Genomic DNA, 18,075 nt, shown 5'->3' on the forward strand with positions numbered 1-18,075 from the left:
ATTCAGTTGTGATAATCATTTCGTGCAAAATGATATTCTTTTTAGAATTGAATTTGCCAAAATAATGTTCCATATGTTTTTCTTGTTATGATTTATTTAATATTTAAAAACGATAAGCATTATAGTTTGCAAACTTGATGTAATTTAATAGCTAATTGATTTTTATGTCAAGTAAAAAGGTTTATTAATTTGGATCACACATGCAAAACAAAATGCTTTTTCCAATTAATCGAAATCGTAGTGTTCGCGATAGAATTGTCAAAATCGTTTCAAAATTTCCAAGTTTTTTAGTACAAAATTATTTGATCATTCGATGATCAATATTAAAAAAAATATAAACAATGTGAAAGAATTTATTTCAAGCAATTAGTGAAGTGGCATCTGATGGCGTTAGAATCTTATTTGCTGGAGTTAATTGGTTAGAATTATATAGGTGAGTGATTATATTTTTATATTAATGTGTATATATATATATATATATATATATATATATACATATGCGTATATAATAATTTTTTATTTTTCATTATAATTTTTGAGAAAAAGTCCGAAACGAAAAATCTTGAGACATCTAACTTGCTTAAGATTTTTATATTATATTTGAAAAAAATCCCTATTTATAATTATGAGCAATTTTTATGTATTTAATGTTTTTTGTGAAAAATACTGATATTTTGTTCTGCTTCATAATTTGCTAATGTTTAGTTAGGATATTTGAAAAATAATTTAACTTATGCTATTTTTATTTAAATATCCTATTTTGAAATAAGTATATTCGCAAAATTTTAAAAGCCATATTATTTGCCTTTGATTATATATAATGTATTCCGTGGTTCCTTCTCGACGTTGCATTCGTGCATAAAATCAACATTTTCATGATTATTTTGAAATGGTTTTTATGAGAAACATAATTATGAATCGATGTTTTGGTAATTGAATTTATACCGTTAAATAAAAATGTGTGAAGGGCGCAAAACACTTTCTCCCAATTATGTTCATTTCGACGATAACGCAATTAAAATTATTGACAAGAATATTACGCTTAAATTTATTCTCAATATGCTGTTATTTATGTAAAAGAAATTTGAATGATAATATGACAATAATGGATTAAATAGTTTGGCCTCTTGGATTTAAATATATACGGATTTCAAATTGTTGATTATTTGTTTGTTTACAACTAGTGATGTGTCGACTCGAAAATTTCTATATTCTTATGATTCGAATCATGATTATGGGATTCGTTTCAATTCGGATTATGCGAATAACTTGAATGATTCGATTTAATTCGGATGGCTTGCGTGATTAAATTCATTTTTTTATTTCTATATTCATATTTATATTTAATAAAATTATTTTTTTTATTTATTAAAATGATGTTCATACAGTATCACAGTGAAGATTTCTCAGCTAGATACGATTTTATTCGTAAAGTCAAATGTGATTTGAATCAAGTTGTTAAGAGTTTCAAGATATCAGTTATTATTACAACATAGTCGTCAGTGACAATACGGTAAACTGCAATTTTTTTAATTCATCTTGCACAATTATTTTCTGAATTAGGTTTGTGTCCCCTGTATATTATTGTCGGGAGCATATATCAATGAAAGGAAATTAAACCTCAAAATCATGCAGCCGGTTGCTGCATTACCAAACGCATACATGTGAGCCGACAATTACTTACGGAACCCCTAGAAATCCATCTGATACGAGGCGCACTTTTGAAATATTATTCACCAGCTACACATATTCAAAATTCGACGACCCGGCGTCACACATTTGCGTGAATACTTAATCAAATAATATGCTAATGCATGGTGAATTAAATTATAAATTTAAACCAAACTACATAATTTGAGAAATGACTAATAAGAATAAAAACATGGGCTGGCGATGCATTATTATATGACTACTCTTTTTTGCAACTTATGTGTATAACGGCCTAAATTCTAAACATTTTTGTCCTATGAATTGTTGGGCTGAAACTACTCCTTACTTCGTGTTTTAGATGGTTAATCCATCCATGTTTGATGATTTTATTATTAGAATTAATCTAACAGGGCTGACTTTGGAGCAGCAATGCCGGGTAAGTGCTGTTTCCAATTGGAAACATATTGCAATCTTTATTTCCAAGTGAAAACCGTTATCACTACTGCTTGACAACAGGCTGCCCGAAGTGGGTCTCGAACCCGGGACCTCCAAATTCAGTCTCTCTTGAACCCACAAGCGAGTCCTAAATTCTTAACATGATCTACAAAGATGTCATCATTGTATATCATGCAGAGGCTTCTTTCTTAATTTTTATTTTCTTTGCTTACTCAGGGCATTTATTCGGTTCCACATTTAAAATCTTTGTGTTTTTGGATTAGCAAAAAATTTTGATTGCCCTCATATCCGGACGTCCAATCACTGGATTGGCATTCGATTTAGTCATTTTAAGTACATACTACCAAAAATCTGCTAATGTTTCTTATTGGAATTGATGCAATAAAAATAAATTGATCTTTGATTGTCTTCAACTCAAATTTTGTCAATAATTGATGTATAATTCAAAACAAGAAACATATCTTTAAAAATTGTATATAATTGATATATAATTTTTTTATAATTTGTTTAATGAAGTTAGCAAACCAATCATTATCAAGGACAAATTTTAATCAATGGATATGGTAATTTGGATATCATTAATTTATTGTTATTATATTTGTTATAAATTAATTATAATTATGATTCTTCTAGTTTAGATAAAAAAATACTTAAGTTTCTTCAAAAATTCTTTATATTTTCGAGCATCTCTGATTTCGCCAAGCATTTGATTCAATTTCGTCAAGGTACATTATAATTTTGTGAATGTAAGTTTGGTTAGTGCGAAATCTTTCATTTTTTTTACTATTATCAGATGATTAAAATTGTGATTTATCATTGGGGATTCAATTTTATAACATTAACGAAATTGATTTGATTATTTATATAATAAAAACTAACTTGTTGAATGTGATTATTTATTTATTTTATATTATTTATAATTATTCATTTTATAATATTATTATTTATTAGTTTTATTATTTATGTTCACACTATGAGTCGCAAATAATAAACATTACTATTTTTACCCTTGAAAACAAATATGCTATCGAATTATATTATATGCAACGTTATCTTACAAACAGGTTATTTAATTATTTATATAATATACTTTCACAGAAGAACTCATCCTCACAATGTGTATAATTTCAAATGTCGTAAAATATAATTGCATAAAGTATGTTTTTTGGTGATGGCAAGGAACTGCTGAGTGTACTTTTACGAGCAATTCCCAATAGATTTAACCTATTTAGAAATATAATAGGAAAAATTAATTGTTTGCCATCACTACCACAGCTGTGCTTCTGATGGAATTCCTTTATCTTGCACAAAGAACCCATAATACATATAATACATTTATCTATGGTGCACACATATAGGAACCAGGTTCTGTATCCATTCATCCAGGGGTTAGTATTTAATGTTGTGGGTAATAATTGTAAGTTTTTTGTTCAATCTTTTTAAATTTGAATAAATTTTTACTGCCCTACAAGGCATTAAACAAAGAACTTTATAAAGGTTGCAGTTTTTAATTTTCCTTGATTGTTCAAAACCAAGTAATAAATTTCGTTATTATTGATAGTCTAACATAGGGAATGCAATACCGGTATACCGGTATACCTAAATTCCGGTAAACCGCCCGATTTTTCGGCGATATTAATACTGGTATCTACCCTAAAAATACCGGTATTTTCGGTATTTTTACTTTTATTTTTATGACTTTATACATATTAATCATAATAATTATTAAATATTTTTGCTTTCTTATTAGAATTATTTACAATTATTATTTTAAAACGTATTGCAGTTTGAACCTGGATACCATTATATTGTTTTAAATAAAAATACTCTCTAAATAATTATAGTATGTTATTATTTATATTCATTAAGTATAGGATCATAAATTAGTAGAAAAATTAATTTTTAAAGTCTTTAAAATATTTGAAATTATGCTAATTTAACACATCGGATACTGACAATACCGTTTATTATAACAATGTAATGTGATCTTTTATGAGTGTTTGATCTTTCTTACTCATACTTTTAATTTTGGTCAAAAGTACTCAATATACTCGATAATGATGATGAGTTAATTAAATTGAAAATAATTTTGTAAATTATTATTAAAAAAGTAAACTTATTGTTTTTTTTTATTTTTCAGTTGAATATAGTTGTAGTTTTATATATATTTTTTTATATTTTTACTAGTAACTTTCAATATTGTTTACATTTGTTTAAGATAATAAAAATACCGGTATTTTACCGGTATTCCGATTTTAAAATAAAAAATTACCGAAATGCCGGTATTGATATTTTTATACGGTTTTGCATTTCCTAGTCTAACATGCTTAACAAAAATTAAATTTTACGATAAGCAGAAGTTGGCAAGGTAACTATGATATTTTTGTTAAGCTGCATCTATAAGTGTTGATACAATAAGTATCTAATTAGAAAAAAGTGGTAAAAACGTGAATCTGCATCCATTCCTTCAGGGTTTCATACCCACTATGACCAGCTTGATAACAAGCAGTAGTGATATCAGATTTTCACTTTAGAATATAAATCCCAAATATAAAACTAAATGAAATCAGACTTTCGGGGCATTACTCCTGAGAAGACTTGTCCTGTAGTCACCAAGGAAACTAAAGTTCATGCCATAAAATTTTTTTGGGTACTCCAACATCCATCCTTGTGTGAAATTATTTGTAATTAGTAAACTCCTGTCAATCTAGTTTTTCATGAAAATATTTTTAGAATATATCCGATTATTTATATTTTAATCATGTTAATTAATTCGTGGCCCACCTAGTTTTATGCTAGCAATGACTAATGGCTTTGTTTCTTACAAATGTTAGTTTCGTGCAAATGATATTTAAGTTCTCACCATAATTCAATGATCAAACACCCCATAGCAAAAATAGTTATTTAGTATTTTGAATTGGAGTGTATGTCGAAAAGAATCATAATAAATAACGGTACGGAGCACGTGGCATATAGAATATAAAGGATCTAACCGTGAACAGCGACGAGAAGCGTGCCAGCAGGCAGCAGCCGTAAGCTGGTAGCTGATGGCTGGTGCATACTTAATAATAGTGAATTTTTACAATGATATTTTTTTCATCTGAACTTAGTTATCGATTCATTTGTATTCAATTAAAATTGTTGATTGTCGGTTTTGCCCGACAATTCTGATATTTATACTTTTCATTATTATATCCTTATTAATTTTTTAGGGCTTTTTTCTAAGATTAGATTTTTTTTATTAAACCATATAATTTACAACTGTTCTTAGATGACATCTAAGAGTGAATTCAATATAGTTAAATTATATATAATGAATAAATGACAATAGAAGAAGCAGCCAGGGCTACTTCTACTTCAAATACAAAAATACAATTGTATGAGGGTAAGATTACATAACAAGCGTTACGCCCGGAGGCTTGTTGATGATGAGAATGATATTTATTTTTAAATAAAATGGTTAGTTATTCTGAATGGATTTGATAATATTTGAAAAAACAAATTATGAGATTCTTGATTTTTTTCCAAGTACGCTCTTGAATATACTTTATAATAATAATAATATAAAAGTATAGCAAATTCCACTAAACTAATTTTAGCAAGTAATTTGATAATGTTTGAAAAAACAAATTAGGAGATTCTTGATTTTTTTTCAAGTACGCTCTTGAATATACTTTATAATAATAATAATATAAAAGTACAGCGACTTCTACTATACTAATTTTACCTAGTACTATTATCTTACCATTTTTATAAATTTTTAAGCAGATTGCATTTAAATTTTTTTTTTTGAATTCATTTTACTACTGAGTGCTACTGAAAAACTAAATTTTAGTTTAAAGTACTTAGTCTATCTAAATATCTATTTTGATTCAAAATTCAAAGTTAAGTAATAAATATACTATTTATTAGAACGTTTGTAATATTTGAATTGTTATTCAAAATTTGTAAGATAATCTAAGTACATTGCCATGCTTCATGAGATAAGTCAAATATTATCACCATAAATAAAATTGAGATAAAGATAATTTTGTAACTAGCTTTTTTTAATTAAATTAAATATTAATCCCAAAAAATCACAAGGACGGCTGTTAGATTGTATTTTCTTAATATTTAAACATTATCTTTTTATTTTAACTAATTAATATTAAGAGGTTATAATGGTTTTTATATTTAAATTGACAGGGTAATTAATTCAAGTCTTCTAATTAAATTTGCTCTCTACTGCCTTTTACTAATGGGGTTGGTTAAAATAATCTTTTACATTAAAATTTATTCGAAAATGTATGCTGACTCTCGTACTATTGAAACTGTATGTATCAGACTTTTCGCCCCGTGTTGAATCAAGGGTCGAAACAGCGTCAGCCGCGTCGGGATCGGGACTAGTTAATAATGATACAACATAAAAACACTAGAACAGTTTGTAAAGTAATTATTTAGAGCTTTTGGGATATATCAGTTTAGTAATAATGACTACGAGATATTTTTTTAATTCATTCTTTTCCATTATACTAATTTATTAACTTTCTAATGAAATAAAAATTCACAAAAATCCGATTCAAAGATGTTACGTTTGTGATATCAAGAACGATACTTGTAATTAATAATTAATAATTATCTGGAACTTTTGGGATAGATCAGTTTAGTAATAGTGGCTACCAGACGTTTTTTTAATTAATTATTTTTTTTGTACATTTTAATTACAATCTGTCACACTTAGGTCATTCAGTAATTGTTTTAACTTTATTATATGGATTTTTTGAATCGATGGCAACCCAGTAGATGTCCAATCCAATTACGACTAATTTATTAACTATACTCGAAGTGTTTGTTGATATTTTTATTATATATATATGCAGCTATACCCACGAGAGGCGATTTTTACTTGAAGCTATACTTGAGATATATAACCTCAAGTGGAAATTTGACATCAAAGCTGCCTGATGTCGGGATTTGGGGGTAGCGGGAATCGAACTGGGACTAGTTGGTGCATAAATATCCCACGTTCGAGCCGATATCGCCACCGCTGGGACCAATTAATTATTTTATATAATACTACTTTTTTACCTTTTTAATATAATAAAAATTGACAAAAATCTGGTTGAAAAGTGTTACTTTTGTGATATAATGAACGATATTCTATAAACCAAAAACTAACTTCAGTACTGTTCTAAGTTAAATTCCAACTAATTAGTTTCAAACTTTGCTCATGAAATGAATAAATCAACGTTATTTATTATCTGTAAATCGTTTTTTTTAACACTTTAATGCGTATAAGTCTAAGATCAATTTATAGGTCAGCTCAATAGGGTCATCTTAATGTTAGGGGCCTTTAGAAATTACGCCCTAATTTTTTTTACTCTACCAATGCACTTAGTCGCAGATTTTTCTAAAATTCATTTAAAATATTTTTATTCTTATGAATTTAATCACACATATATTGATTCATTTTATCTCATTATTGATGATGGCAACTTATACTTCTTGTACCTGAACGAATTTTCATTTTGTACTTTATGTTACGTAGTTTTAGAATTTATTAAAACTTTCCTTCGATAATTCAGGTTGTTGGGTTATAATTTAACTCTTGTAGCTGGGGACTGTATTAAACACTGATTTGTTTGTATATTATGTATTTGTTGCAGTTCCAATTACAATCACTGATTTGTTACTAAGTTATAATGAAAGAAGATATATTTATTTTTATTGGTTATTAACATGTTGTTAAGCGGACTTTACTTTTTGAAGTAAACCACTAGTTCAATTAAAACACTCCGCTACCCCCTCTACCAGGGTTAGCAACCATTCCGTGTAAAGCTTGATGCCTTGAAGTTTGTCACCTTCATGGCCAATATAATACCACGAAAAGACGTCCGAACACATTTGTTGATCCAATATTACTTATAGTAAGTTTTAAACAATTCAAACAATTAGTAAAGAATTTTTACAGATAATTGTTATAAAAGCTATCGCAAATGGCACCTCGGTGAACACATATGTAAAATTTGAGTACTAATATAATGCAAAGTTGACCTATCATTCTGCTTTAACAAATTTTATTATTATTATTACTTTATTGAAATTAGCTGTAAATATACATAATATTTCATCCTCTGTCTATTACTAATGAATTAATTACATGGCGGTTCTTTGCTTTACCTATACATCCTTTATGTCCTTTTGTCATCGTCAGTGGCCGCAAACTTGGTTATCATAACCCTTAATCTAAGGGCTGATTGAATTACTTCATCTGTCCGTCATGTCAATTAAGGAACTCTCATTTCGTAATGATTTAATATCCACCAATTAATTATAATAACTCAATCCGTTGCAAACGCAAAAGATAGCGGTTTCGTTGGATGATGATGTAATCGGATTTAATATTTATTTATTAGGTATAATTACTCGGTTACAGATTGGTAAAGCTCAAAATTCTAAAGGTTACTAAATTGATTACTTGAAAAAATTTTAATTATTCAAAATTATCATTTTATAATGAAAAGAAATTTAAAAAAATCTGCATATCGATAGGAGCCTATCTCAGGAGAGAAAGGAAGATTTCAATATAAATACCAGATTTTCACTAAAATAACATAATTTATATAATTTCTTCAGAGTAAAATTTGAAAATACTTGCAAGGAACTTAAAAAAATGTTTGTTATTCCAATAATATTTATATACTTATGCTAAAATTTCATTATTAGCCAACTATGAACAAGGTCTTTTTCTGATATTTTTTCTTTAGAGCTTTTAAGTAAGTAGGTTTGCATTTTCTAAAAACTGGTCTTTTTACTCATTTGAAAAGTAGCAGAAGGTTGAATTTTGTATTCACATTCGAACACATCTAAATGCATATTCACTAAATAATATTTTTTTTACTCTTGCTTCAGAATAATACATAAAATATTTATAGACCTATTTATCCCTCTTTTATTATAAAAAAAGTGCAGTAAACACATTGAAAGTAGGTAATTAAAGCGACTATTTAAAAAACAATGTAACAATGTAATTTTCTGGCAATAGGTTTATGTTCAACCCATTATAATATTTAAGTTTACCAATATTCTAAGGTCTAACATAATTGCGGCTATACCGAATCATTTTTTTGGGATGCTTTATTTTATAGCATGCCCTTTTACAGTTTAATTTAGAGTAAATTGGTTTGAAATTTTATTCAGCCAAAATCAGTTTTCAGTTCATATAAAAAACAGTTAATACAAATAAATAATTGAAATAAATAGTTACATTACAAACTCGATTTCTATTTTCTGCACTCTTTGCTCCGTATCTCCGAAACGGCTGGACCTGCCTTAGCCAAAACTAATCAGCACATCTCCCCATCAATAGGAATCGAATGTTTTTTGAACCATTCAAATCGGTTGATTCGTGCGCCCGAAAACGTGGACGAAAAATTGTATCCCACACACACCATTCCATTTTTTCTGAAGTATGCCAAAATGTTCAGAAGCCTTCAAAACGTGAAGAAATGTAAAAAATTTCAATTTTGATTTTTGGACCCTACGGGAAATTAAAAAGAGAAGATTGTGTTACTATATGTATAGTTTTATATTTATTGCAGGATGTTTTATGAGTATTGATATGATATCGATTTATCAGTTGTTGATTATTATATTGGGGTGTTGTTTTACGTTTTACGTTGTTATGTTGTTTTGTTGACTGGGTTACCCGGATGCGATGTAGATTGTCCAATACATCAGAAGGAATTCCTTCATTATTATTTTCGTTTAATGGGCGAAACGTCATTCTATTTACTGGGGTGCTATAAACTCATAAACTACTGTAGAACACCCTCTACGCGTAGTGTTTTTCTGGTTTGTTTCCCACACATCACACACAATAAATTACATCGAACACACTTATATATTATATACTATATACATAATACATACATATGTATATATATATATAGTATGTATATATACAAATGCAAAGATTCAGTAGTTACATAACTATGTTGATTATTTTTTAAAAATACATTTTGAATTATATTCTTTAATTATAGATTTCGAAACAAGCGTGCTTCTGTGTACAATTTATTTTGAAAAAAATCCGCCTTAAAAGTCCTAATATTCATATTTGTTTAAGTAGTTCCATAATTGTCTTACTGTAAATGGGTATGCTACAAAAATTCATAGAAAAATTTCTGAAACTTTATCTAATCAGTTAAATATATATATATATATATATATATATATATATATATATATATATATTTATATATGTAGCAATTATATATATATATATATATATATATATATATATTAATGTAGCAATTTTTCACTATTATAAAACGCTTTCTAATCTGAACTAAAAACTGATTATATTAGGCAAATAAAATTTCAAATCAATTTACTATAAATTGGTGTGAATTCAATTGTAAAAGGGTTTTCTACAAATTCGAGCATGTCCCAAAAAAAATCATTCAGTAGCCGCAATTGTATTAGACCTTTTAAAATTGGCAAATCTATAGATTTTTATGGGTTGAACAGAAAATTACTACCAGAAAGGTGTTACCTTAAATAAATAGATAGTTTTTTAAACTCATTTCAAAGGGTAACCTTTTTAACTACAAAGTGGGATAAAATTGTGTTCTCTATTAGATCTATATATTATAAAAAAAATTATTTTTTAGTAAATATGCAATTATTGTCGTCCACAGTTGTGCTTATTTAATTAAGTTTGCAACTTCTGATTTTATTATTTTTAAAATGATTCATAGTTTTAATGTCATGAAAGCAAGTAATAATTAATTGATTTAATTATATAAAACTGTTCGTAAAATTATGTAAATTCTTTACGTCGATCGATTACCCAACGTGAATTAATCTGTATAATGAAGAAAAACATTTTTTTATGTATTTGTACATTGTATATGGCAATTTGCTAATTTGGTGTGAATTATGAATCCAAAAATTTGCTGATATAATAATAACAATAAAAGAGAATAGATCATCGCAAAAATAAAATCTGTTGCTACCATCAATAATTCAAAGTCCTGGGCCAGTAATCAATTTGTTATCAATGTATTTATATGTGTGTGAATTTCAAAGGTGTATGTATGTATGTATGTATGTATATATAAAATACCCTGTTGAATAGAATGCATCACAATATAATAGTGAGTCTGAAAATTACGAATTCGCCCTATTCATATAGATTTGGTCCCCATGATACATTTCGTAGCACGTTCCCTGCTCGATCTCGATCGACTCGAACATCTGCCGCAATGCCACATACATTGTATGCACTGACGCACACAAACTCACCTTGTTTACAATCTGGATAAAAGGGAAAAAAAAAATCATTAGGCCCTTTGAAGTTTCAGATACGAAACTCCAGATAAATGACTGTCGAGAGATGGTAGTCGATGGGCATTTCGAAGTTAATTTTTTTTCGAACTTACAATTAGAAGTAGTACTTACTACTACTCTATTAGTAGTAGTCTAAATCGAATGCCAATCCAGTGTTTGGACGTCCAGGTATGATGGTAAAGTTTCGCCAGATTTTTGTTGACAATTTCACTTATTGGTGTAAGTGCTGTTTGCTCTTTGATTAGAAGACTGTAATTTGAAATTCTAATATTTTTGAACAATTTTCACATTTTTTTAATCAGAACATAACAGTTCTATGAGCTTTAGTGAAGAACTCTCCTCAACAACGTTTTTCTGAAACGATTGACTAATCTATTTATCATTATTAGATATTTCTTACACTGATGTGTTTTTATGATGATATAACAAATAAAATTAGATTAGTATTTTGAAGTGCCACCTAAAACCCTGTGGTAGTTAGTCAAAGCTTCATTACTGAGCCAGTTTAAGCCCTAATTATAAGTATCTATTTTTTATAATATCAAAATTTGATCTTTTTTAAATTGTAAACAGCAATCACATAGCAAACCAATAATTTAAATATTTATTTTGAAGTGGAAACATATATTACAACTGTTTGATATCAGACTATCCCAGATGGGTATAAAACCTGAAACCCTGTGTTTTCTAGCTCAAATCTTATATTATTGAGTGAAGATAAGCCCTGAAATTAATTATAGATTGTTTGCTTTTAAAAATATCCAAAATTGAAAACAATTTTTGTTTGCTTTTGGATACAAACTGATTTTGTATTTCAAATTAATTAATTTATTTTTAAACCACATGTAAATTTAATAACTCCTCATTTGTACATTAACGTGTAAGTTTATTTTAGTCATATTGTGTTACAGTAAATCAGTACTCAATATGCTAAAATCATCAATAATTAAATGTATAATAAAATAGTATTAAATCTGGTAAAGTTAATGCTAAAATATTACGAATCTACATCATTTCAAAATCTAAATTTACATAATTAAATTTATTTTATTTACAAAAATATTCTAAGTTACTGTTTTGTAAACAGTGAAAATTTATTGATTGAATTCAATCTAATTTTAATGCATATTGTTTTAAATTAAATTAGATTTTTATAGAAAACCTATTAAATAATAACAGCTAAATTAAATTTATATTTTTTATTGTGATTGTGAAACATACTTGAAGTACAATTACTAAGTTTCAATTGCATTTACAAATGCACTTTATCCATTTAACAGTAAAAGAAATAATTGATGCTTCAAAACCTTAGTGTAGATACATTTCAAGTATAAAAACGTTTAATTGACGAATTTATCATTTTCTTAATTCATTTATAATCTTTTGTAAAATTTTGCAAAATGAAAAAAAACTATGGGTGTAATTGTCCAAAATTCTTTGAAATGCCTAAAAATGCATTTGTTATATAAAAATCTAACAAATAAACAACACTCTGGTGTCTATTTTAATTTTTTAATAAATGATTTCCTATACCCAAACATTTGTGAGTAACATAAAATAAAATAGATTAATGATACCTTCTCATAATTAAAACTCAACTAGAATTATAACTTAAATCAAGAATATACTTGAGAGAGATTTAACCAGCATATTATTTTAACCAGTGTTGTTTGCAAATCAAGCTTTTCCGTGGCTTCGTGGTGGGAGCTTTAATCTTTTACCCACATGTTGCACCATGTGACCTTAAGAACATGTGATACATGTGTAAATATTTATTACATTACTATTGGACAAATCTAATAATCACGTTACAAACATAATAGACCACCACTCAGTCGCATTGTAATTAAGACTAAAACTTACATCACAACAGCTTTTCAGACCTCATTTTTTTTACTGTTCAAATAATATTTAAAAAAAAACATAATTAATAATTATTCGGAAACTAAATTAATTATTATCACCATCATACATGCTTATATGAATTTAAATCAACAATATCCCAAAAATCTTTCGATCAAACATATCTCTCATTCTCAAAACTGATTTATGACATTGTATTCCTGCTGTCACAAGTTATAAATGACATATTACAAACCTAATTTTGCTGCATCGTTGATGAAAAATGATGAACCGAATATATTTCATTGCGCGTATTTTTGTGCGTTACCCTTAATAAAAATAAATGTTTGATATTACTCTGCCTGTCATTGTATGAAATATATTGTACAAATGCATCTACTACGTCCACCTGTCCCAACTTTTCGAGTATTGATTGGTTTCATTATTGATTATTTTTATCATTCTATTTTCACGACAAATTTAATAAAAATAATTATAAATAACACATTTATGACATACATTGAATTTAACCCACATTGTCGCATTGCCTTAAAATTAATTGAAATTGATCTCAAATATTTTAATAACTAATATGTGGTCAATGTAGTTTCAGGAAACTCTCATGTCGCATTACCTATTACTAAATTAAAATAGTGTCGAAAGAGTGTAATTTTTTTATATAGATTTAACCTAAACTAATAACAATAATTTAATATTATTAACTTCCCGTAGGAGGGTAAGTTATTGTAATTGTCCAAAAATTGAAAGTGAAAATTTTAGCATATCTTCACGCCTTGAAGGTTCCTGAACACTTTGGCATACCTTAGAAAAATTTTTTTTTAAGACATTGTATAATAAGAGATAAAATCAGTCGTGCGGTTTTACCAGGTTACTGGTGAATATTGCGATTTTCTGGTGAGCAATAGCGATGACGTGTAAAATAAGTTGAGTTATGAATTTTTTGTATGAGTGTTTTTGAGGTATTTTGAGGTATAAAAATGCACATCAAGTAGGATGAATCATCTGAAATATTGAAAATAAACAGCAAATATTGCGCACCCTCACAAAACTTACCAAACAAAAATGGATATCCCATTCATTGAGTTTGCTTCTCTTTCTCACCTCGTCGTATTAGTGCTGTGTTCAAGCTTTTGTTTCTTAAATAAAAATGTGCATCGACTATAATCAGTAGTTTTTTTTTAATTTTCACAAGCATTTTATCTACATAAATATAAATACATATTTTTTGCTATCATGCATGAATATGTCCTATTGTGACGATACGGGTTAAGAAGTTCGTTGGGTCATTGCATCCCCAAGAAAAGGTGTTTCTTCCCCTTCTTGTCATACTATTATTATTGGCGTTTTGAGTCGGTAACACATTATTAACCTTTTTATATTACTTCGTTTTAATTCTCTTTTATACATTTTACATCTCGAGCTTTTATACAATTTTCTGAGTTCCATTACCGTGCCTTGGTTTCCATTTTCTAATCTACTTGTAAAATATAAATGCATCATCTGATATCAAAAGTATTGCAAAAAAATTGGGTTTCTTTATTGATATGAACTTACAGTTCATATACACAGATAAATAAAATTAATTTAAGAATGTAAATGAGAATTTAAGTTCTTGTAATGGTCAGTTAACATACAAACTAAAGACTAAATAAATATTCTAAAATATTATAAGCTTACGTTATTTAGTTGAATTATGAAAATTTCACCAAAGTCGCGAACTTTAAATCTAACTTGCGTGTATTTTATTTTGTTTGAAGCTGCTGATTACCGTTGACGTCTACACTTAAATAGAATACATTTTTAGAACACAAAGTTGGATAAAATGTTTTAAATGAATTAATTCAATTTATACAATTACAAATAATAGTTTATCTTTTCGACATTTCGAACTATTTACAAATAAAATAAATTACAAATTAAAGTTTGCTTTTTCGACTTTTTGAACCGTCATTTTCCACCACGAATGTAATCCCAGAATAAATAGTACGATCGCAGGTGGTCAGCATGAAAACATGATTGGGACTTATTCAAACGTGTAAAACTTTATCGATAGCTTATGAATTATCGTCAAAAGCTTAATAGTTTAATTACTGCTTCTACGTTGAAATATATTATATGATCATTTATACATTATTCAAAAGCAAAGCACGTGTTTTATATCATGGGCGAACTATTGCACAGGGTTGATGATGTGTTGATGTTTACTTCTTAAAATAATGTATTAATTAATCAGTTAGTATGTAATAATTTGAAATACTTATAATTTTAAATGAAAATCAACTTAAATAATTGAATTTACAACTTACTTATTTTACTAATATACAAAATATGCGAGATAATTAGAATGCCATCTTTTCTTCTAGAGATAGCATTCTGAAAATGCAAATTTTATTCAATAATAAAAATATTTTTTAATTCCATGTGTTTAATCCATAAAAATATGATTTCAAAGATTTTGTTTCAAATTAGAGAATGAAGCATGAAAATTATGCCTTCTTTAATGACTTACAAAAATATATAGTTTTCAGTAAAATCGTATTATTTAAATCTAGGGCAAACTTGATGCAATGCTTATTTTTATTTACATAATGTTTTTCTATTTACAATTAGTAAACATCTGCAAGTTTCCACACTGTAGCATTTGTTTTATTAAATTCTGGCTTAAAAATTACAATACTTTATATATAGTATATAGATGTGTACTATGGCATAGCCAATACGTTAAAATTGAAAGTTTGAATGTAAAACTAAAATATATATTTTGCTAAAATAGCTGTGTATCAGAAATCATCTGACTTTTAATATGTTGAGTACAAAAATTGTTGGATGTGGCAAAGTACTTTTGCAAACACTCTGAAAATAATTTGATAAACGCTTGCTCTATTAATTAATTCACCAGATTATTTATAATGTAAATGTATATATTTAGTTTGAACACAAAGACTTAATTAAACCCTACAAATTGGTCACTTTTGGTGTTTTTGATTTTTTATGCTGCTTTTTTATAGTTTATTATAACATCTAACGTGCCCAAATTCATATTTTCAAATATGTTGTAAGGATTTATTTATTTTAATATTTATTTATTATAAGTTATCAACTTATTATATTAGATTTAGATGGTCGAATGCTAGGTGTATGCTAGTATTTTTTTACTGTCAAATGCTTTGACTTTTAACTATTACTTTTTTTGACTATTATTATTTGTACCGATTTGCTCTTGTCTATAACACAAAAGTCATGCATGTATTATGCTTTTTGTCGTCAATAATTACGTGGTAAATTTCAAGATTTATTTTTGACTTACTTTTTAATCTATACTTTATTGTTTCTAATATATGTAGTTTAAAAGACTCCGTCGTCAATTCTCTCTGGCAATAGTTAGAAGATTTTGTATTTTTAACTTCCCGTAGGGTAGTTATAGTAATGGGCCGAAAATCGAAAATGTTTGCATATCTTCACGTTTTGAAGGTTTTTAAACATTTTGGCATACCTCAGAAAAAATTGATGTGTGTGTTTATGTGGGTGTTTTGTATGTCCTCATTTTCGTCCACGTTTTCGGGAGCACGAATCAACCTATTTAAATAGTTCAAAAACATTCGACTCCTATTGATAGAGAGATTTGCTGATCAGTTTTTGGCAAAGGCAGGTGCAGTCATTTCAAAGATACAAAGCTAAATGTGCAAAAATTTTGAGAGAACTAAGCGTTCGATTTGAATGATTCAAAGAACTTCCTTTAACAAAATAATTGTTTTTGGAAAAATAATCATTTCAATTTTTTTTTGCATATTGAAAATAGTTCAGATTTTGTTTTTAATTCTGACTGAAGTTCTAATATACTTTAAACAAATAATTTCAACTTTGCAATTCAGTTTATATAATTCTTATAAATATTAGGCAATTAGTAGACAATAAGTTACAATATTTATAATAATCTATTTGAAAACATTTAATATTTTCCGAACATTTCGTTACGGTACGGGAAATTCCAGCAATTTGCCTTAAGGCACGATGCCATACACCACTAGTTTATCATTTTTTGTTAATCCTGCAGTTCCACTTGTAGTCTATTTCGGGACAAGTGTTTAAATTACTATATAATATCAATAATAATAATAATACAATTTGGTTGTAGCCAGAAATAGTATTACTTTTAATTTTCTCCCAGCCGTCGCATTATGTAGCAAGGGGCCAGAGAAGTTTCTGGCATCCCCTCCAGTGCGTCTCGCGTTGCGTTCGAGCCCGGCGAAAGCTGCTGAGCTTTGAAAGCACAAAAGCGTCAGACAAGCTCAAACCAACAAGGCGAGCGGCCACTAGCACGAAAGACAAAAGCCGCAAGTGACACATCTGAAAATAATTAATTAATTAATAATATAAATTTGGGATCAATTCAAAAACAGTGAACGTTTGCTAACGCTATTGTATTGTATTTACATTAGGCGTTAAAAAGTGATCGGTTCGACAGTGCTTTTAGTGACGATTACCTTAAATAGTTGTTTTCGAAGTTATTCGAAAATTAATAACCATCATACGACAATCATTAAACATTATACGCGTAATTGTTGTTAGTTAATGTTTAGACTGTTTGTTCTCTTAAGTGTTGTTTTGTTTGTTATACTAGACTAAAATTGTTAAATAATACTGTGCAGGGACAATTAATGTAACAGTTGTGTTTATAGTGAGCTTTCATCAAAACATATGTGCAACAAATGTCTAGGCGCGCAGAATCGATCTCGGCTATGGGAAACGTCAAAACGTCATCCGATTAGCCAC

At 27.8% G+C, this 18,075-nt stretch overlaps 1 protein-coding gene across 1 annotated transcript in view; it reads left to right on the top strand.

Annotated features, from left to right (window-relative positions):
• Positions 1-339: 339 nt before the first annotated feature.
• The window catches only part of LOC113373699 (brain tumor protein-like), a 77,655-nt gene continuing 59,919 nt past the window's right edge, over positions 340-18,075 (top strand). The window contains 1 exon segment of the mRNA XM_026613979.1: positions 340-433. The gene's annotated coding sequence lies outside the window, so the exon portion shown is untranslated.

This window comes from Ctenocephalides felis, unplaced genomic scaffold (assembly GCF_003426905.1).
Source record: "Ctenocephalides felis isolate EL2017-DRISC unplaced genomic scaffold, ASM342690v1 CF-g0.4_SCAFFOLD_01604, whole genome shotgun sequence".
In the NCBI taxonomy this organism is placed as follows: Eukaryota; Metazoa; Arthropoda; class Insecta; order Siphonaptera; family Pulicidae; genus Ctenocephalides; species Ctenocephalides felis.